The sequence below is a fragment of the Limulus polyphemus genome, unplaced genomic scaffold (genome assembly GCF_000517525.1).
Source record: "Limulus polyphemus unplaced genomic scaffold, Limulus_polyphemus-2.1.2 Scaffold1510, whole genome shotgun sequence".
In the NCBI taxonomy this organism is placed as follows: Eukaryota; Metazoa; Arthropoda; class Merostomata; order Xiphosura; family Limulidae; genus Limulus; species Limulus polyphemus.
The window spans coordinates 165,357-188,743 of NW_013667120.1; the positions used below are offsets into that span (position 1 = coordinate 165,357).

The 23,387-nt window shown below is 34.5% G+C and overlaps 1 protein-coding gene across 1 annotated transcript in view; it reads right to left on the reverse strand.

The window, feature by feature from the left end:
* Positions 1–22,398, reverse strand: part of LOC106463890 — a 35,899-nt gene extending 13,501 nt beyond the window's left edge. The window contains exon 1 of the mRNA XM_022391526.1: positions 22,273–22,398. The gene's annotated coding sequence lies outside the window, so the exon portion shown is untranslated. The remainder of the gene's footprint in view (positions 1–22,272) is intronic.
* Between the last annotated feature and the right edge of the window lie 989 nt (positions 22,399–23,387).

Here is a 23,387-nt window from a genome sequence, read left to right on the forward strand (position 1 = left end):
GGGCTACTCTTTTTACCAACGAATAGTGGGATTGGTCATCACATTATAACGCCCCCATGACTGAAAGTGCGAGCATGTTTGGTGGGACGGAAATTCGAACCAGCGACCCTCAGATTGCGAGTCGAGTGCCCTAACCACCTGGCCATGCCGGGCCTTATCAACTTTGGAATGGAATTTTATATTAAATTTCTTTTTCTTTTATATTTACACACTTGAACTTATTTATATAGGTGAACTTTCAACTGCACAAATATTTTTGCAGGTACACAATTTGTGATCAACTGCAAATTAGAAAAACTCCTGATTTGCTGAGTATTCTGCACCAAAGCCTAAACAGATATACTATATGAAACACTACGAATGTCCATGACCTATTTAAAAAGTTGATAAGTACTGTAGACATGGAGTCAAAATAGAGATTTGTAGCTTGAAAAAATAATGTAGATACTATTTCCAGCCTAATTTGTTTACTTTTTTTTGAGTTCCTAATTGTTAACTTGAAAATGTAATCCTTGCATTTTGATTCAACTTGTTTCTATTCTTTTTGACGATCCCTTTTCCCCCTTTTTTAATTAACAATTTTATTTATCTTGTCATTGACTGAACAACGAATAAAGACTAGGGCATTGCTGTTTTTTAAATGTCTATAACTAAAACCTTCAAATAAGCCCTGTATGTCAAAATGTTATTGATGAGTAACAATTACAGTTTATTTGATAAAGACGCGCGTATATGATCCTCATTCACGACAATTTCTCAATCCTTGTGATTAATATTATGTGGAAAAAGAAATAATAATAATTAAGAAAGAAATAGATTATTTGCTTTACAGAGGACATACTAAAGATTCCAGACTATTTATTCCCTTAATATTAAATGATCACTAAGTTTTAACGAATTAGACAAAGATGTTACAAGAAACAAATGTTTCAAAAATATATTGTTTGGTGACTGTAGTGAAATAAAAATATTAGGTTAGGGGGAAATTTTCCTTCAAACACATGACAAATAAAATGTGTAATCATGTAAATAGATGATTTGATGTTGGCAACTATTCAATATGCGTTTTAGCTTCAGGTTTTTACATATAGGTACATCGAATGTTTATATTCAAGGGTCATCAATGAATCTCAAGTTCCCAGTTTATTTCACTCACTGCTATACTTTAATTCACAAACTTTAAAAGTTAGCAAACTTTCCACAAACCCCCTTATTGTATTACAGAGTGTCACTGTGTTAGTATAAAGACTAAACGTAACTCTTTCCTCGATGCCTCTACTTCTTTTTTGGATATTTTATTAACATAAGTACACAGACAGTGGGATGAACACATAACGGAACACAGCAACCACGCTGACGTTCAAATCTACTAAATCTGTAACTCTTCTCTGCTTAAACAAGCAACCCGAGATAACGATACTCTCTCTCTTCTCATTCTATCCTATTTATCACACGCAAAAAAGAGCTAACACTATTTTTACAATTTAGTATGCTAACTTATATTTCAAGTTGTAAGGCAAAGTAATGATGTAAAAGGATTTTGAAAACACCACGAGGGAATTAATGTGTTAATGCGTTCATATCGTGCAAAATGAAAGAAGGAGTGACATCAAAACATGCCAGGAATTGTTCTTCCGTGTCTTGTAATCAGTTTAATATTTTATACTCCGATGAATCTTTAAAAACAAATCCACGTATGTATAAATGGTTAATGAGCAATTTCCGTTCCATCTGAATAATAACAAGAGAAGCACATTAGAGGTCCAGCTGGTAGTAAAAAAAAGAGCATAGAAGACCTGAATTCACCTTGAAATTATCAAAATAACTATGGATATTCTTTAGAATTTAAAATGGAATGTCAAGAAACGTAAAGTCGAAGAGTATCACAACGTTAAGATAAAAACTAAATTTAAATCCAAGTTTTAAGAAACATTATTAGAAATGAATAACCAACAAGACCTCTCTTAAAAGTGAATTTGCTGTAATACTTTATTTTTAAAATCTATTGTTGGAGTAATTTATTCATAGATTTAAATAGAAATGTTTGTATTCTGCGAAATATTTCTAATTGTTTGTCTTAACACAAAGCTACAGAGAAGTCTATTTGCATTTTCTCTTCTTTTTGTCAAATGTTCACTTATGCCTATTTAATTACTTTAGAATTTCAGTTGACAAGCCGAAATATCTTCTCTATTACTATCGCACTAGAATTCTGTGTGTGATTCACTTACAGTTGTGGCGCAAGTTGCCGTAGTCGTTTGGTCTTCAAAATAACCTCTGTTCCTTCTGTCAAAGTGCACTCTGGCTGATTCAATTACTTTAGAACCACGCTTTGACGGAATAAATTATTATTCTTATCTCCTTTTCTACTGTTAGTCTTACTCTAACATAGTAAAAAGTTAAGCCTATGTCAATCGTTAGGCCTATCACTTCTACGGTAGTTAACTTCACGTCGAACTTTTCCTTGGCCGTAACTTTAATCCCTTCTGCTATCGTCTATCTGCTGTTTCTGCTCGTCTCACACTATTTGTATGTTTATCACTTAATCGTCTGTCCGCCTTCTAGAAATCTCTATATTCTCGACGTTAATGTATTGCACGTGAAGTTCGATAATCTCAACATCAATGACTTATGAACACAACTTTATACAATCGTCTGATTTTAATTCTTGTTATAACAAACACTAAACAATAACAAAATATTCATTCACAAAATTATATTATTCAATAATATCTAAACTAAACAGTCTTTTATATCATGACAAGCTATTTATCTGACGTTTCAATATTCTGAAATTTAAAGTGACAAAATTATATTTAAAACTGTTTAATATTTCCAGATAAAATGCACAAAAAGCGAACGAGTGATTACATAGACACTGAACCTTCGACTGCCAATCAGGCGGACATACTAGAATGACAGCGCCCTCTAGTAGCAAATGATTGCAGCCAAAATTTGTCCTTTAAAGAGCCATATGCAATCTTAAAACTTTATGTGTATAAGTCTTATAAAAACAATAATAGGCAATTAGTGAGGAAGTTAGTAAAACAAATTACTTAATATTTTAAACTATTGACAGTTTTGGGTAATAAAAACAGGAAAATTATGGTTGAAGTTGGTCTTTTCATCATGTATTTGGTTGACATATAAACTTAGTTTTATAATAATACTACCAAATGTGTCTATGCTTCGTGTAGCATTTATTCGTTGGCTTTATGGGGATGGTGGGACGGCGTGTTTTCCTGTCATTCGCTACTTACGGGCAAAGATTCCCGCATTACGCACGGCATTAAACGTCACTTTCGCATAGCGCTAGTTTCACATAGTAAACATTGAACTGGCTGCCAACTCGAACCGTTCGTTCACTGTGTATCCATTTAAACCATCCTTTAATAGTGATGGTGGGGTATTTACTTGATTTCTTTTACTAAATTTCATCAAAATTGATATAACCAGTTCCTCACAACAGCTTGTGACGTTCAGAGATTAGACAGACTGACAATTTATAGATATATATTAGAAAAATGTTCAGGAGAAGCCCACAACACTATTAAAGAATATTTGAAACATATTTACTATTCCAGACTGTTGAGTTCTGAAAACATTTGTGTGACCTCAACTTTTTCAATTAAAGTTGATATTAAGAAAGAAGAGGCCAAAGGCAGTCTGTGATTAGCTTCACGTTGAACATGCTGCACACTTTCAGTTTTAGGAGTGTTATAAAAGTGACAGTTAATCGTACTATTCCGTTAAGAGTAGCTGTGTAGGTGACGGGTAACTGCTAACTGGTGATCTCCCTTAAAATTAGGGAGAAGTATGGCAGCAGAACCTGGCTGCTTAGCCAACGTATCGCTTAAGGTACCGTTTAGAATGAAAATATTAAATACTAAAATTAAAGTTTAATTTAAAATTTATTGTGATTTATGAAAATCATATTGGCATGCTCTTGTTTATTTACTTAGATTCAACTATATACCAATATATTTTATTCCATAGCAATCTAACAGATAAAAAAGACATTGATTTAACAAACACACAGATAGATAAAAAATGACAGAAAGATAGTACATGCATACAAAAAGATATATAACAAGACTGATGAAATAGTTAGACAAATACAATATTTTCTTTGGGGCTAATTTAGGGCCGAGAATGACCTTAGTAGTTAGTTTACCGGATTTCAAGTCCGATGATACATGGTCCGTGACTTTTTGCCACAAAATGGCGATACGCAATGGAGGGATGGGGAGTATGCTCTGAGAGTGAAATTCAAATCTCACTATTCGGTCAGACGACATTAGCCCAAGAGTTAACGGTGGATGCTGTCGTCTAGTCGTCTTCCCTCTCGTCTACCGGTTCTGTATTAGAGACGACTACGCACATGTGATCCTTTTATAGTTTTGTACAATATCCAAAAGAAACAAACCAAATTATAATTAACGTTGCTTATGAAACAGTCTTCACTTCAAGATCAAAGTGACCAGACAACCTAGAGTGTACGGGCCCTCGACTTGTTTTGTTTTGTTCGAAATAATTAAATGGTTTATTACCATTATATAAGTTCAGTTATATTTAGTATTATATAATTCCATTATTTCCACTTTATTCCTAGAACGTTTCTGTTTTGTTTTCTTTTATTTCACATTTTCCCTAGGCATTTCACATTTGTGAGTTCACAGACCAATAAAAATTTACTTTGTTCCTTACTAGAATTATGCGAATCTCTGTTTGTCACACTAGTCACCTTGGTGACTATAAAATCAAGTTAAATCTCCTGTTATTGTTGTTAAAATTTAATCTCTTGTACTTTATCCCAATAAAGGAATACCCAAACACAAAACGACCTTGAACAAAGGGGAATTTTACTACAAATTAAGATAAAATGAGACAAAGTTTGGTTGTTGCTAAGCCTAAATCTATGTAATGGGCCATCTGTGCTCTACTCAGCTCGGCACATTAGTCAAATGAATGTTCTTTATCACTCACTAGCGGTATGTCTGCGGACTTACAACACTAGAATCCGAGTTTCGATACCCGTGGTGGGCAGAGCACAGATAGCCCATTGTGTAGCTTTGTGCTTAATTACAAACAAACAAACTAAACTTGAATTTGTCAAAATGCTTTATTTCATGCCCCTCAGTGGCTCAGCGATAAGTCTGCAAGCTTACGATGCTAAAAATCGGGTTTTAAGATAGTGTTTCACACAAAAAATTGCCGAAAGTGAAGCTAGCAATATAGCTACGATTTCTAAATGTAATACTTAAACATTATTATTTTTAGCCCAAAAGTTTTATATTTTTTTCTTGCTAACTGTTTTGAACTCAAGTAAAATATCGCTCTTCCAGACAGAATGTGACGAATGTATATAAAATGGCTTAGTATGCTATTAATACTGGCAGATGCCCAATGAAACAATTCAACAGTACCTTTCCTAAAAAATAATAATAAACAAGTGTATGATGTGCAGTCAGAGCTTATATGTCGTGAAATTCCATCAGAAAAAGAAAAATTTTTGTTCTTAATATTTTTTTTCACAGATACGAAGACTGATGGATCGATGTTTATATCGATATGAAATTTTAGGAATTGAAGAAAATTATTTATTTTCCTGTAATGTACTCTTGAAAATATGAGCGTGACAGACAGAAATTTTACCTCTGTCTGTGTGTGTGTATATATATGTATGTGTCCCAGTGGCACAGCTGTATGTCAGCGGACTTACAACGCTAGAGACCGGGTTGCGATACCCGTGGTGGGCAGAGCATAGATAGCCCATTGTGTTTAATTCTAAACAAACAAACAAATAAAATATGTAATAAAGTTTATTCCAAGTTGGATCGTGTTTGGCCTGGTCATCAGCGTGCCGGATTGTGAATCCAAGAGTCAATGGTTCGCACTCCCCACTTTTTAGGCCGTGGGTGCATTGCAATAATGACGTTGAAATCCCATTATTCGACTAAAGTAACCCATGCGTTGGCGGTGGGTGCTACTGGCTAGCTTTCTCTCTTCCAATCTATCAATTCAAAATAAGGGACGGCCAGCCTTTCTGTACTTTTATGCGAATATACGAAGCAAATAAAGAGAAAACAAACCGTTCTGAGTGCCTTAAAATAATATATTTACCTACATTTTCAGAATTAAGCAACTAAGAAAACTTCAATCCGTAAATATACTTGAAGGAAAGTAGTGAACATTTAATAATAGACGCTTGGACCGAGCGTCCAATTTATTAGCTAGCAAGTTGAACATTAAGTTCGAAGGTTCAACTTTTGCATCTTGTTTCCGCAATATCTCGCTTCACATTTTGGTGCCTTGGTAGTTTGTAAGAATGACGACCAAATTTCAGTTCTTGGTTAGACAAAAGTTGACGGTGGTGCTGTTGACTAACTGCTTTCTCTCTTATTATCAGTTTAAAAACAAGGACAGCTAGCCCTCGTGTAGTTTTGTGCGAATATTCGAAACACACTACAATAAACATTGAACAAAGTTGAAATGAACAGCAAGTGCCTAGTTCTTGAGGAGAAAGTCTTGGAAAACTAGTTTACAGATGGAAAGGACGACGTTTCCTGAGACTTCCGCCTTTCTTGTACCGGTTCTTGCACGGTTTGATACCGTATCCAGAAAGACCGAAGTGGACGTGACGTGATTGGCTAGTATTTCTTGTAACGTAGTGGTGGAACGAGTGACGAATTGATCAGTAATGGCCACAAACTACTGATTTCGATGACTAAGTGGATTCATCATGTTGATTTAGAAATATTGTTTAGTTTTGCTTGTTTTCCAGACTATATTTGAGACAGTGCGTCTGTAATTGTCCTAGTCTACTTTACGTCCAGTCATCGTGGAGAATTCTGTGTTTTCACCAGTCTTGTACGGTCTTTATATTCTTTTCTTCTTGCCCTAAAGTTTCTTCCCTTTTAGTTTTTGGCCTGGCCTGGTAGTTAGGGCGCTTGACTCGCAATCTGAGGGTCGCGGGTTCGAATCCCCATCCCACCAAACATGCTAGCCCTTTCAGCCGTGGGAGCGTTATAACGTGACGATCAATCCCACTATTATTTTGTTGGTAAAAGAGGAGCCCAAGAGTTGGCGGTGGGTGATGATGACTAGCTGCCTTCCCTCTTGTCTTTCACTACTAAATTAGGGACGACTAGCGCAGATAACCCTCATGTAGCTTTGCGAAAAATTCAAAACAACCAAACAGTTTTTCCGTTTTTTCCATTGTAGGTTTGTTTACCAGAGTATGGTATTTCATAAATTGCGTTTTCGTGTATGTCGTCAGGTGTTCTTTGTTTAGTTTCGAAAAGGAATGATCTGGGTTTTTGTAAAATTTCCAGTGGACATCAGTGTTGAAATTTTTGTCTACTCGTTTGATCTTCTATTTTTGAAGTTTTGTACATACGGGAGGCAAATAATGTTAGATTTGTTTGTTGTGTCACTTTTTATTTTCTTCCAGCTACTGGTGATTAAACTAGAGGGGTAACCCGTTCTGTTTAAAACAATGTATGTTGTGTAGGCGTTCGGTTTTGATGAGTTTCAGCTCAGTTATTCAAGCACATAATAATAATACGTTTAACAGAAAGTGAATTTTAAAACTGGTAGTATAGTTATCTGTGATTTCCTGTGTGCGGTTGTGGTGATTTTGACATTTTACATCAAGGAACCACAGGCTGTTCTTATTCTTTGTTTCCATGGTGGCAATATGAGTTTATAGGTATTGGAGGTATGTCAGGTTTGTTGATCTTAGGCAGTTCGTAAACGTGTGAAGGGCAGTTGTTGCTAGTTCGTGGATTTTTGTTAATGTTTTCATTGATTAAAATTCGGTTGTTGAGTTTGTTTAATGTTCTATTGACGAGTCTCTCTGTCTGTCCTGTGTGGGGTCATCGTTGAGATACTTGTACTAGTAGGCGACTAGGAACTGTTTGATCTTGGTGTCGTAAACATCTGTATCTAAGATTACTGTGCTGGTTGCCTTATCTGCAAATAGAATTTTAATAGTGTTGTCTCGTTTCAGATGATTCAAAACACTGGGTTTTTGTTTTGTAATGTTGAATTTTCATTTCTTGGCGTTTCTCAGGATGGCATAAGCTTGATGTCTAAATATGGTTTTGTAGACATGAAAACTTACTAGCCTTGTTACTATAGACAACATAATCCACTTTCCGATGGAAAGAGAGAACCACAACAGCTTGTCGTTCCTTTGATAGTTTCATCAGTTGATAGAACGATCAAATCACCACAACCATACACAGGAAACCAACACATTCTGATAGATACTTACACATCCAGTCTTATTATCCACCTTCTGCTCAACGCAGTATTAAGTGCTTAGATAGCAGAGCTTTTTACACCTACGACGAAAACTCCTTGAAATGGTTACCCCTCTAGTTTCATCACCAATACTAGAAGAAGAAAAATACAAAACTGATACAACAGACAAGAAAAACAAGTCCAACACTATTTACCTCTAGTACGTGCAAAATGTATGTGAGAAGATCAAATGGGTAGACAAAAAATTAGACAATGATGTCTACTGGAAATCTTACACTACACTCAGATCTATCCTTTTCAAAACTAAACAAAAAACAGCTGACAACAAACCCAAAAACGACATTTAAGAAATAACATGTTCCTGTATACAAACCTACATCGAAACAAAAAACGAAAAAAATAGTTTGTGGCAAGAACAAAAAACATAAAGGCTGCACAAGACTGATGAACGCACAAAATTCTACCCTGAAAGAACATGCTATGATGACTGAACATTAAGTACACTGGGACAGTTGTAGACACATTGACTCAGATAAATTCACTAAACAGATATCCACGCATGTAAATCAGCAGTTTGTTACTATCATTAGTCAAGTCGTTCTTCGTTCTTCCAACCACATAGAAGAACCATCAGCCAAACCCGCCACGTTCTCTTCAATCTTACCCGATGCCATATAAACCCCCTTTTTATTGTTGGTTGGAGTCTGCTTAGAATTTAATTACATTACTTAGAACAAAGAAAATATATCATCCACCAAGAAAAAAAAAGGCCAACACGTCCATCCAGAAGCAACAAGGTCGAGCGGCTTTCTATACTTTTCTGGTTTCCTAGACAGTCAAAGGAAGGTCAAACTAGTTCTCTTTTTTTCTTCGCGATCTTTTCTAGGAATATAACTCGTAAACACGAGCGGGGTAAAGAGAAGTTGCCTATTTCTAAGCGCTTCTGTTTCTTTGAACCTAAACAACTACCAAGAAACAGCTACCTAAGCTACCTTTATAGATTAATCCTTCAATACTTTCTCCTTAAATGCCAATTTGAACCAGGCAGTTGCTTCCCATTTTAATTTTGTTTATCACGAAGACTCTACCTAAATCATATGTAAAATAATATCATATATAATTAATCATATATTATTGGACTCCTCAAAAGCTAGGATCTTCGTGTGTGTGTAAAATCAGATTACACATATGTAGCTGAGTTAATGTTAGGCTTACTTTCTATTTGTTCTTGTGGGTATTTCATGTTATTTGCGACTTTTCAATGTATTTTCACTCGCATCAAGGATTCGGCTGGTATGAAAATAACTTCAAGTCATGTTAGCAACATATCACCTCTAAATGTGCAGCCAAGAACATATAGGTTTGGTTTTGAATTTCGCCCAAAGCTACTCGACGATTCTCTGCGCTAGCCGTCCATAATTTAGCAGTGATGGACTAGAGGGAATGCAGCTAGTCAACACCTCCCACCGCCAACTCTTGGGTTACTATTTTACCAACGTGTAGTGGGATTCATCATAACATTATAATGCCTTCACTGTGACAAATGACGGTATTAAGAACTGCGGATTTTTGATAGTAGGCACCATAGTTCAAATATCTCTTTTTTTTCTGTTTTATCAGCACCTTTGTTCTCTTTAATCTGAAATTTCTTCTGTTTATGTTGTACCAGCTGTATCGAATGAATCGTGCTATTGTTTGTAAAAGCACTTTTTCAGCTTGCGAAATATTGCATGAATGTTATTTGTTTCTTAAAATGTCTTTATTATCAAACGTTACTGAATTTTCTGCAAGTATCTTCTTGATTTCTACACTTAGTTATAGCTCCCCAGTGGCCCAGCGGTATGTCTATGGATTTACAACGCTAGAATCCGGGTTTCGATACCCGTGGTGGGCAGAGAACAGATAGCCCTTCGTGTGGCTTTGTGCTTAACTATCAAAAAAACAAATACTTAGTTATTGTATATATATATACTTAAAAAACGTTTAAATGAATTGATATTAGGTACAAAGAAAACAAATATAATTAATAATGGTATGGCATGCAAGCATTCAATGCATTTTCTATTTTCTGATTTTTAATGTATTATTTTTCATTTCTTTACATACTATGATTTTTTTGCATAGCACGTGGTCAAGAAAGTCTTTGATTTCGTTCTAGCTGTATTTATTCCTTTGTCATTCTATGGAGATAACGCCTGTTTTGTCCATGGATGGAATGGCTATGATTCTGCACATTGTGCATTAAGGTCAACAGCAGTGTTCTCCAATGGTAGGCCAGAAGATAACTTGAGGTTACAGCCTCCCCTAGTCGCTATGGGCGAATCCAACATTTCATTAAGTATGAAATGTTACTTTTAAGTGTTCTTTTTTCTCGAATATACAATGAATTGGTTAGCGGGAATACATCTCAAGAGAAGTAAACTAGACTAATCAACTCAGGATTTATTATTTCGTAATATATCCTGACGATCCTCTCATTGTATAGCGGACCCACCTAATACTCTTTATGGAAATCAGTTTTACCTAAAATGCCACAGTGGGCCTAAAAGTTAGCCCTTTTATTGAAAACTAAAACTTGGTGATACATTGAACTTAAGAAAAAGAAATAATAAATTGTTAAAAACACCTTTATATAAAAGTATCAAAATCAAATACAAATTGCTAAAGTTCAATTTCTTTCAGAGTAGTTTTTAAAACGAATAATTTATTTCATAACATTCCTGATTCCAATAGACTTAGGTTGCATTACATAATTAAAGTCCTAAGTCCTACTATAGCTATACTAACGTTTATAATGGAGTAAAGTGACCTCTTGCTCACTGAACACTGAGGTTAATTCTCCACTAGAGATCAAAACAGGATACAATGACGAACTGTAACAATTAGTACTCTCATACTTTCTCTCAAATTATCCAATAATTTCTTATCTTCTAAATACTAATATTAAACACAACCTTAATATCATTGACAAGCCTGCTTAAGCCTAAACTCATTTCTTAAGTTTTTCATTAAATAATTATTTATGTATTTAGAGACAGCAAGAAAATCCTAGCACTAGCACTTTAATTTAGTTTATGTCATCCCTACACTTTATGAATATAGCCGCGCCTATTCTCGCAAAGTTGCCAGTATAGCCACAAATAGTTTTAGGGTGAAAAAAAACAACATGTTTTAAAACTTGTCACGAGAAGCAATTTGGGAAATTACATTATAGCCTACTTCAGAAAAACAATACGATTTATATTATGATATAAAATAATTATCGAGGAAAGAATGATGCACTATAATTTACTTGATTACTGATAAGAATATAACAAATAAATGCAATTGAGAAAAAATATTAATGCCACAAATGATATTATCCATAAATATATAATATTACATATATACTAGGATAACGTCAACTGGGAAAAGATTAAACTAGTACAACAAATAATAAGCATTTGAGGTAGACATAATAAGCGTTTTTGTCTTCATCAAATAAAATTATAGAACTACATCTATAATAATAAAAGAGGCTGTCTGTGTGTGTGTGTGACCGTCATAGCTCCAAGAGGAAAGAACCTAGAGACCTGAAACTTTGCACGGATACAAAGAGAATTCTGAGGGTGTGCACCTGGGTATTATTTTTTAGATTTGACTCCTATAGCCCTTAAGCCCCATAATTTTGCTTCCTGAAGGTCTATAGAAAAGTATCATATCTTTTTTTCTAATTCTCACTTACTGAATGAACAGCATGTGGAGGGTTTTCTGCCAAATAATTTTTTTTTTCAACACAAACATGGGAGGAAAAATACAAATCTGAGAATTAAAAAAAAGTTGAATTGAACTAAGTTTGGCAAACGGCAACAAACATAGGGGAGGAAAATGTGAATCAGAGAGTATTGGAGAATTCGGAGAATGAAAATAATTCAAATAAAAACACGGTAAGAAACAAAACGAATCTGAAAAGCTAAATGAAAACTATTGGCTTTTAAAAAGAGTGGAAATGAATTAAGTTTGGGAAATGGCAACAGAGAAATCAATTAAAGAATTGGTGCATTGGGGTATCTATGGAAATAATTAGGATAATGGAGACGTTTGACTGGTACATTGAAGCCTCTGTGAATCATGAGGGGACCTTAAAATCCCGCAGCAGATTGTGGGTAATTTATTCTAGTCCATAATAATCATTCTACATTTCAAGCATTTGGCATCCACAATTCAAAATTAATCTAAACCTAATGACACAAGGAAGCTACTGAGTAAATCTAACAAATGTCACAAAAGTATTAATACCCACAGTCTCCATTCCTTTTTGTAACTTGTACTTACGAAAATTCATTTTATATTGAGACTATGTTACATACTTTTTGTTGTAAAGGCAACTGACTTTTCTTGTATTTTGAATTCTCTGTCATCAATGTCAACGCTTTCCCTCCTTCAAAGTTACGTATTTACGTGCAAAATTTGTAGGAGTCTTAGGTACGTGACGAGAGTGTTTTATTTTGTTTTATCACATTGTGTTCACAAATTCAGTTATAAATAGGAGTACTTAGTAGAGAGCAGTTGGGTTAATTAATCTGAATATTATTAGGTTTTAACCTATTTGCTAAACCCCACTTACGCTGATATGTGTATAAGGTACAATAAACTTGGTCTGCTTCTAGCTTTCTTTACCGAATCGTTCAAAATCCTTCAGAATTATCTCCCACCAAAGAAAACTACTGCGTGAAAAATATTTTAAATGTACTTACACTCATTTCAGGGCATGTTATTACTATCACTACCCACATACTATATGTTTCATATATATATATAATTTTACACAAACCTCCACAACATCCAAGTACAAGATCTGTTACTTTAAAATATCTAAAGTTAACTTTCTCAGGGGTGGTTTTATTTGTGTATATGATATTCCAAGGTTCAAGATAGACCAAGCACATAATTACCTGTTCTTTGAAATAACGAAAAGTTCGCAGATCTACCGTTTTGGAATACAAACTTATTAAATTGTCGTAGGAAGAGTGAAAGTGGTAATATATGGTGTAAAACTGTAAAAAACACTTTATTTTCAACACAGGAAGTAAACTAGACAAAGGCTGATCTATAGTGGCGAGAATTGTTGAGCTGTTGGACTTTAGATATGACATATTCGTTACAATGAAAGAAAGAAATAAGCTATATATAAACGGAAACCTAATAAAACAAACTTATCCTTGAAATAAACTGGACACTTAACTTTAAAAAATGCACATGCAATTAACAGGCTCAACAATTGGATTAAACATGCATAAGCAAATTCTGAAAATGAAAAAATTGAGTTCACAATCCACATTTTCTCTGTAGCTGACGAATCACAAAATTGGATCACTAGTATCCAGAGGCACTCTGCTACTTGAGATAGTTGTAAAGTAATCTATTAAATGCAAATTGATATAGGATACAAATTTCCCATGATACATTAGCTTCCCCGACTGAATTTTGTAGATAGCTTCCTGGACCAAATCCTACCACAGAAAGCAACACTTAGGGTTGAATTAACACACAATCTCAACCAGATTAAACATGTTCCAAATTAGATATATGTCTTATGTCCTATAAGAGAGTAAAATATGTTGTATCTGCATAATATAATTGCCTTCTCCTTTATCTTTACCTCAGTACTTTGATTTTGCACCAACTAAAATTAAACCAGCAAAATCACAACCTTATTCAGACTGAACGGACACTTAAAGCACAGGACGCACAATAAATTAATGAAATGAATGGACTAAATGTACATGCCAAACAGCCACGATTATCACTCAAACAGCTACCTAGACAGTTAACACAGAACAAAGTACTAAATATACATTGAAAATTAATCCTTTTTTTGAACACAAAGAAGATTATAATTTTAATCTCAATCCAAGAATTATATCAGCAAGATCCTTCAGCACAACACAATATTAAATACATTTTAATACATAAAATAAAGTTCTGAGTAACTGTTTTTCATTAGCGCAATAATAATAACCACAGAACTAAGAGAATGATTGAGAAATGGAGAGAACAATATATACAATATCGGAAAATATATAAAAGAGGAGGACTACTCATACCTGTTTACTGTGTGACATATGAATAGGAAAAATTAAATAGAAGTAAAATATAATGGTGTCATCATAAACAAAATGAAATAATATCAGGAGAAACAAACATTAAATTTGAAACCAAGGGTGACTGAATAAAGCAAGCTCTAGTAAAATTAGTTAAAATTTAAGAAGTATGTGTGTGTCTATGTGTACATACACATAAACTTGTTTACAGCAATTACACATAACATTAAAGGTAAGCATAACACGTTAACACATCATGAAACAAAGCACAAGCCCTTTTTTATTCACAATCCTAAAATAAAAAAGAGCGCTTACACATAACCTGAAACAAAAATTACAAATAATCCAAAAAGAAAACAAGAAGTCAACACGAGCATGTTTACACAACCTAAACTTCGTCAGTCAAAACATGGAAGAAAGTACAATAAAGCATTGGATGAAATATCTATTTATATATTATATATGTCCAGAAGTTGAGTACGTTATATCAAAATGATTTTGGAGCCTCACCACGTCATTACAATTCACTTTGCCACATCCTGTCATGCTCTATCTGACGACCATGCATCTTTACAATAGCCTTCACAGAATATTTTTGATTTAAAAAGGCTCTATCGTAATGCTGTCATGTTCAAAGTACTGTACTCCTCCTTAATTGCTTTCTATAAGCAATCTAGTGTATGAGGACGATGGTTTCCCAGTGCACGTTTTAATAATTTGATTGTAGAAGAATCCATAGCCTTTGCATCCATCAAATTGATTGGTATGTCTTCATATAGAATAGCATGAATACCCATTTTATTCCCAAGCTGCTTGAGATATGCAACAGTTAACAGGAGATATGACTGGATACATTATCTTGGTGAACCCATACAATGCTGGCCTCGTTTTTACATGGGGATTCTTCTTGATTATGTTGCGTACTATTGTCTGGCACATTTGGATGGCTTTTGCTACTAGTCTCTGTTCTGCAGATTCTCACCTATTACAAGATGCTGGGCTTTGCTTACCAGGACTGGATGGCCCTAGTGTCCCAAATTGATCGTTATTCCTATGTTTTCTAAGTACATTAAGTACAAGGTATATTTTGTGGTATCACACTACCTACCAAACGTAAAACAATGTCAAAATGTAGTTCTGATACATTCCATTCCACTGCAACTTTGTATTAGCTGTGGTTGTCACGTGGCTTGCTGATTTGCATATTCAGCATCGTTTTGGTATAACGTACTCAACCCTTTGAATCATATGATTATATGTTATATATAAATAGAACAGTTTTATTCATATTTTTCATTTTAAATCAATTTTATTCTTCTGATTTTTTTACTTCCCATTTGCTTATTATTTTGTTTGAAGACATTATATGTTTCTTTAATTAACTTTTTTTTTACATTGTTAGCTTGTAACTGCTGAAGTGTGCTTTTACAAAATAATATCATACCATACAGGCATAACAATCCTATTAATGTGACAAAGCTTTACACAACTTTCTCTGAGTATATTAATAGTATTTTATTTCATTTTATTCTGTTGAATATTTCAGGGGGCTTTAACTAACTTTTGTAGCCTAGACTAATGTCTTTTTCAAAATGTTTATAGCAAAAAGCATACTATTTTGTTTAGGAACAGATTTGAGCAAAGTAGGATTTACATTTGTCCACACAAAATATCTGGGAGATATTCCACTATGAATTTCCACCTGATAGCTCAGAAAATAATGATCATCACTTTCTGCCAGATATTGATCTCATGATTACCAAGATCTATTTCTAACTCACAGTGTACTGACTTGGAGATTGAAGCTGCTACTACTGTTGTTGAGTTTCTGAGAGCATTAATAACTTGGGTACTGGCTTTGCTTCTTCTAGTTATTCACTGAAACCAAGAAAAGGCTCATAATTATTCTCTTTTTCTCCTTTAGTGGATCAGAATAGTGTTTGATGGTGCCCCCATCATCGTTTACAGTTTTGGCTCATTCACTCTCTACATTCTGGTAAAGCCAGTGTCGTATATGTTTATCAGTAACGTACAATTTCAGCTTATATGCATGTTCTAAGCACTTCTGCTTGTCATGCAACTACTGAATTTCAAGCTTTGGCGGACTGCGTCATTGCTGCACAATATGAAGTCCACTCCAGTCAGATCTCGGTGGTCTACTTGTTGCTATTTTATACCAGAACTACAATCAGTCTCCTTGCATCAACTTACGTTCTTTCACTTCTTTATCATAAATTCTTCTTCTTTCTTTTGACAACTTTCTTATCTGTTGACATGTGAATTTGATCACATTAACTAATGTGGTCCATAACAATTCCACATACTCCTACAAACATTTCAGAAATTCTGCAGCAGGTGTGATGCATACATAAGATTTCCTGGGAGCATAACTTCTCTTCAAACATTAACAAGATTGGTAGACTGTTGCTCTGTTGGCAAGTGATAATCATAGTAGCCAGCTTGGTCTGAGCTCACAAATTTGAAATTACATAATTCACAGTTTGGATGATCCACTCATAAAGTATGTTAGTGACTGTTTGAGCCAACATATCAGTCACTTAAGTCACTACATTAAGTCACTTACTGAAGTGATCAGTTATCAACAGAATGTAACGACTATCACAGTCAGTTTGTGATAATAGCTTGGCAATATTCAGAGCTATTCTACGTAATGGAGAAGCTACAACTTACCGAAATAGTTTCTCTGGTCTGAGCGATTCTTTTTATTAATTACAAATTACTTTATTGTGGGAATACAATTACAAAATCTATATTCTATATACAAGTCACACCCTGATGATCTCCAGTCTAAATATCATGTAATGATTAAAGAATCTCAGCTCTCATAGATTCAGAAGCACTAGCTCTATCACAGTTTGAGTGATTCAATTGTGTAGGTTGTAGTGACAGTATAATAATACAAGATACTCTCTGATATTCTCTAATCCATGAATCATATAATCTTCAGAGAATCTCAGACCTCATAGTTTCAAAACTACTAGCTTCCTCAAAGGATGGGTACTGCATTTGTAGTGATAATGTAGTACTCCATCTTGTGCCTCCAATAGTTCAAACAACTGACAGAGGACATGTGCTCCTATGTTTCATTCAACGATTTGTAATAGTCATGCTTTACCTTGATGCACGCTAAGTAGTGCTCAGGCTAGATCTGAGTTTTTAACTGATCCTATCATAGCATCTCTGTTGTATTAGATATCCAGTCAAAGATGGAATTCTCGCTACTTTTAAATGTCATTGTCACCTATAATGTGATGTGACGGCAAGAAAGTTTCAGACATCTTTCTTGTTCATAGGTTCAAATCAGTTTAGCACTGCTTTTTAACAGAATCTGTAGGTACTCAATTCCTGCTCACTCTATGTCCAATAAATTATTGTGTACGAGAAAAAAGTTTTGTTTCAGACTTACTTGTCTAAACTATCGAAGTATCATGATCAGGTTTTTAACTGCACCTTGAAATGTGTAGCCATATTACCATTTATCATTTACATATATAATATGTTGACAACTTATTACATACTCACATTAGCTTTTACTCACTGGTTGCTAGGAATACTATTCCCATAGTAAATTACGTACTATGGCTTCCAACAGCTGCTAGAAAATAGCTGGAACATCACACAGCCTGCAAAACTCATACAAATATCCTTGCATGTGTCATCTAACTCGACATACAAATATCTAGGAGCAAAATCTAATGGTATAAACAATCAGAGCATTGCATCAACACACATTACCACATTCTTCAACCTGAAGTCCACAGAGAATCTTTGAATTACCTCCTTTTTTCTTATGATTACTATTGGTGATGACTAGATATTCTCGGAAGTTGAATGAATCTGTCTTTCAGCATATAATTTATCTCCATGTTTGATGTTTGTTTTCCCAGCTAGCTATTTGATCCAATAAACACATTGTCAAACTATTTTAGCAACAATCCACAGTCAACAAGTGACCTTAGATGTACTGGCAATCGTGTATTTGCATGTTGATGTGGCACTGATCAAATACTGCTAGCTATACTATTAGTTTCATTTATTTCTCTTTCTTACACCATATAAACAATTATGTTGATCAGTAACTTTAATATGTGGTTACCATAATTACAAACTATAATCAGAATAAATGCATATTTATATATCATAAGTTCCATAGTACTTATAGTAGGAATGGGGAACACACAATACATGCAATACAAACTATTTACTCATATACACCTTTAAGATCCAAACAATAAATCATCAAAAGTATTTGAGAGACACTCTTAGGTGATGTACAAACCACATACAAAGTTACAAGTCATAGAACTATTTGAGAAAGTCAGCAGAGCAGAAACAAAAAATTAACAAAACCACGAATTTCTCTATCTCACTGACTGACATTGTTGAACGCTTCTAGCTGTGTAACAAACAGACTTACCCTAGTTATAAGTACACCAAATAAAACAATAGCACAGGGACCACGTACTAGGGCTAGCGTGAACTAAATTAAATAACTAATTTTTCAATCCTCAGTATATACACACAACCACAACTCACACTACATCATCCAAATGGCAATCCACATTATAGATTGTGTGTCATCACATGTACAGCACACATGCACATTCACAATGTGTACACACACCATAAGTGAAGAGAATACACACCACACACACAGATATATACACCATTATTTTTTTTATTTTTTCCCATAGTCCTTGCAGACCGTCGAGCCGATGGCAGATCTTGCTCTGCCATCGTTTCTAAAGCTGTTTCTTACGTCAAGGATGCAACCCACTTGACAGCCTTCCCTCTTGGAAAGGACGAGCATGTTTGGTGGGACTGGGATTCGAACCCGCGACCCTCAGATTGCGAGTCGAGCGCCTTATCCACCAGGCCATGCCGGGCCCACCATTATTTGTAGATATCATAACATTATGGGGCAAACCCCAACTGATGATATACATACAGGATATCAACACAAATGTATGAATGATGCACAATATCATGTCACCTTGAATGAAAAATGTGCATGAACAAGTGGAAATGTATTTTTTTTAATTGAAAGTGTGGGAGTGGGTGCACCAAAAAGTGAGAAAACAAGGCTGGAATAGATACAGTGTAATAAAACTTCCTCTGTACGACCGCACAGGGGGGGGGGGGGCGTGTCTAACATCCACTCCATGCCTACTTCGTTTTTCTGAGTTCATGATATTATACAACTTATGTGTACATACAAAAGTGTGACTACAATTCTTCTACTTTTGTTTAGACAGAAACGAATCCATAAAGTTGATACAAAGAAACCTCTCAGGATTTATCTCATTGTATTTTACTATAATGGACGTAGCGTGTATGTCAGTATCTATGCATGTATCCAAAACTCCTGCACCATCAACTGAATCCATGAAATCGATACACAGAAACCTCTTAGGATTTTTATCTTTGTATTTTAATCCACCTATCTTACTATAATGGACGTAACCTGTATGTCAGTATTTATGCATGTAACCAAAACTCCTGTGCCATCTACTGAATGGCACCACAAACAAAAATCCACAAAACATTTCACACTTTGACTATTCAAGATTCAGACAATTACAATAACTGTGGTATCTGCAACAACCATTTCTATATAGTAGAACACAGTTTTAAATAAAAGTACTCTCTTTACAACAACAAAAAACGACTTTCACTAGGACTGTACTTGAGGGTTTGAATATATCTTTATTGGTGTAATTTTTAAATGTGGTACTGAGTTGGAGTTCTTAAAAAAATATTTTTTCAATAAACGGTACCACTTTTAATATATAAAAACATTACAGTTTAATACCACGATTAGTAATTACTAAGTACTGTACGAAATCCTACTGCCTTATCATACAATTGCAAAAGGACGGACAAATTATAATGAAAAATAACATACAGGTTATGGATCTACATGAATATCTGATTCTTCTGGTGTCTTATAAACAGAGTTTACAATACATGTATTACCTCCAATAATTCGATTAACAGAAACCTCCAGTCATTGTATGATAATCATTACTAAGTTTGATAAGTTTAGTCCACCTGGCTTACTGTATACAGGAAAGAAAAATTAAACGAAGTAGGCATGGACAGGATGTTTGACACGCCTCTTTGTGATGTTGTAAAGAAGAAATTTTTTTACACCATGCCCATTCCTACCTTGTTTTCTCACTTTTTGATGCAACTATTTTCACACTTTCAATTTTTTTTAAATATTTTTTCCACTTGTATATATATCTTGTTCTTAGAGAATTAACAATTCAAGCAAGAATGGTTTGATTTTTCAAAAGAAAACACTGTGTCTCAAGTGTTGCCACTACCACATCATTAAATCATATACCAAGAGACATCACTTATGGATCAAACAAAATTGTATCATCATCGTCTATATATGCACTGAGGTAGTCCATTGTTCATGAGCATACTTTGGTCAACATTTTATAGTTTCACTACAGAGCTGTAGCTCACCTGTACATATGGGCTCCTGCACAGACACACGGAAAAGACATCTTCACCATCATTGACAAAACTGTCCAAAGCTATAGCAAGGCTCTCTTCTCACTTATTCTTCTGAAAGAGTTAGTTATGTCCCCGTCCAAATCATTGGCACAGCTACTCCACTAGCAGCCATTTATTCTGAACTTAATAATTGTATAGTGTCTATAGAGCTAACCTACTTGTCGCTCTGTCCCTGTCAGACCCACTGCAGTTCTTTTTTATGCTCTGGAAAAAGTTTAAGATTACCAACTCATAACTTTCCATTGCTGTCTAGCTTCATTTAAAAATATGACGTCTATAATGCTTAAATGGTAGGACACTAGGAAGTCCCTCCATAAACTTATTGACTAGAATATCTTCTAGATCAGTTGCTTCCATGTGGAGATACACTTTGCAGTATTTATGAGCCTTAAATTACACCCAGTAGATGGCTCTATTAAATACCTAATGTAAGCAGTAATGCAACTCTACTACAGTGGATTCCCAGCTGCAGGGTTCGTCAAGTTATAGTCACCTGTTGGTTTCCAATGCGGTGCCATCCAAAATAAGAAGCAAATTGTGCAATTTATAGCACTGGAAACCTAATACAACTCCTTACGGAAGTGATCTGGGTCTTATTTCACTGAACATTTAAACAATGGAAATATAATTTATTTAATTTCATTACTTCTTTATTGGCTCAGGAGTCCGTGCAAACAAAGGAATCGACTTATTTTCTCTAGTAGCTATATTTCAGGCATTGTTCCTAATGTTAAATTCCCTCTTGCATTACTTCAGTAACTGAAGGCCATGACAATGGTGTCATTGCTTAAGGCGGATAATGCAAATAGGCTCTAGTTGATTCATGGATCAACACTCTTCTTTTTCTTATCACGGAAGATATTTTGGCTGATCAGGGATACATCACGCACTTGATGTGGTGAATATCACGCCGTGGGGAGAATCAGGCTAGTAAACATCATCAGACTGCTGCAGTTTGTTTCTTGGTATTGTTAAGGAGAGTACCTTCATTGTAGCTTTCCATCAGAAAACTAAATAGGGCTGTACTGAAGTATACTTTAAATGTAATTTCTGTGAACAAGTTTCATGAAAAGTGCAGAGAATCAAATGCTTTCCCTTATTTACAAATCCTATGAATAAGTAGAGAAAATTCTAAGCGTGTTATTCTAAAAATCTAATTTATTAGTGCTGTCGATTAAAACACGAATGGAATAAATTATTACCAAACCGAAATATCATATTTTAAGCGCTTCTTCAAGCACAACTATGAAGCCTAGTATTTAGCTATATATTACTGTATCCTGTGGCAGTAACACGAAAAATTGCTGCTGTGTTAATTGTACATGAACGAATGACTACAATGAAAATTGTATAATATCAAAAGATGACTTACCACAGTCATTGAAATCTGAAATTACATCATCTGCATCAAACTACTGAAACATTGGGGGTTAACCTTAACACCAGACAATAGCAACCTTTATGGGATCTCGATGTTCTGTAGCCGTGACGTCACCAATCAATAAATTCTGCAGTGAAACAGCTATTCTGAGGCTGCGTCGGCTTCTTTCCACTATCTCCAGCAGTCGCTAGCATGTCGATCGTAATATGATGGTAAATAAGCATGTATATTTAAAGATTATCCCAGTCAAAATGTTTATAAAAGATCAAAGGAAAAAATTGTTCTTATAAACATCCGACAAAACGTTACACTAACTACTTTGATACTGAACCATTTAGAAATTAATATAACCGAGAAAAATATATACTGCTATTCAGATTCGTTTGTGTTTTAAACTTAAAACAAACACATTTTTATGTATAGAAATAAAATTGTGTATTACAATCACTGCAGTTCTCCTGGGAAACTAGTGCGGTAGCTTAATACTTGTATGATTTAAAGCAATTTCTTTGTAGGCTTGGTGTGTGGGAATAAATTTTCGTACCCGATAAAAGTATTTTAAGTGGTTTATTCAGTACGGGTGGTGATTCTTCTCATCATTGCTAATTTTGTTCTAAAGAAGTAAGAATTACCGATTTAACTCAAGAGAGTTTTATGTTTAAAAAAAGATTACCCAATAAGTTTTACTGCTTTAAACGGTAAAAAATAATTTCTCCTACTACAAAATATTTTGTTTTAAGCGATTAAAAATAATATATCTACTTGAGAAGTTTGAACGATTTAAATGGTGGGAAATAATTACACTGCTAAAGAAGCTTTCCTCTCTACGACAGTGAAAAATAGTTGTACATACAGTGTAAAACAATTCTACGCAAGAAGCGTGTTCTTCTTTAAAGTGTGAGAAAGATAGTTCATACGGTACAAAATACTTGTACTCAAAAAGCGTGACTTCCTTAAGGTGTGAAAAACAATTGTTTATACTGTGCAAAACAATTATATTCTAGAAGCGTATCTTCCTTAAAGTGTGAAAATAATTCTTCTGTTCAAGAAACGTTACTCATTTGAAAGAGTAAAAGAGATACCATTCTACTCACAAAATTTATATG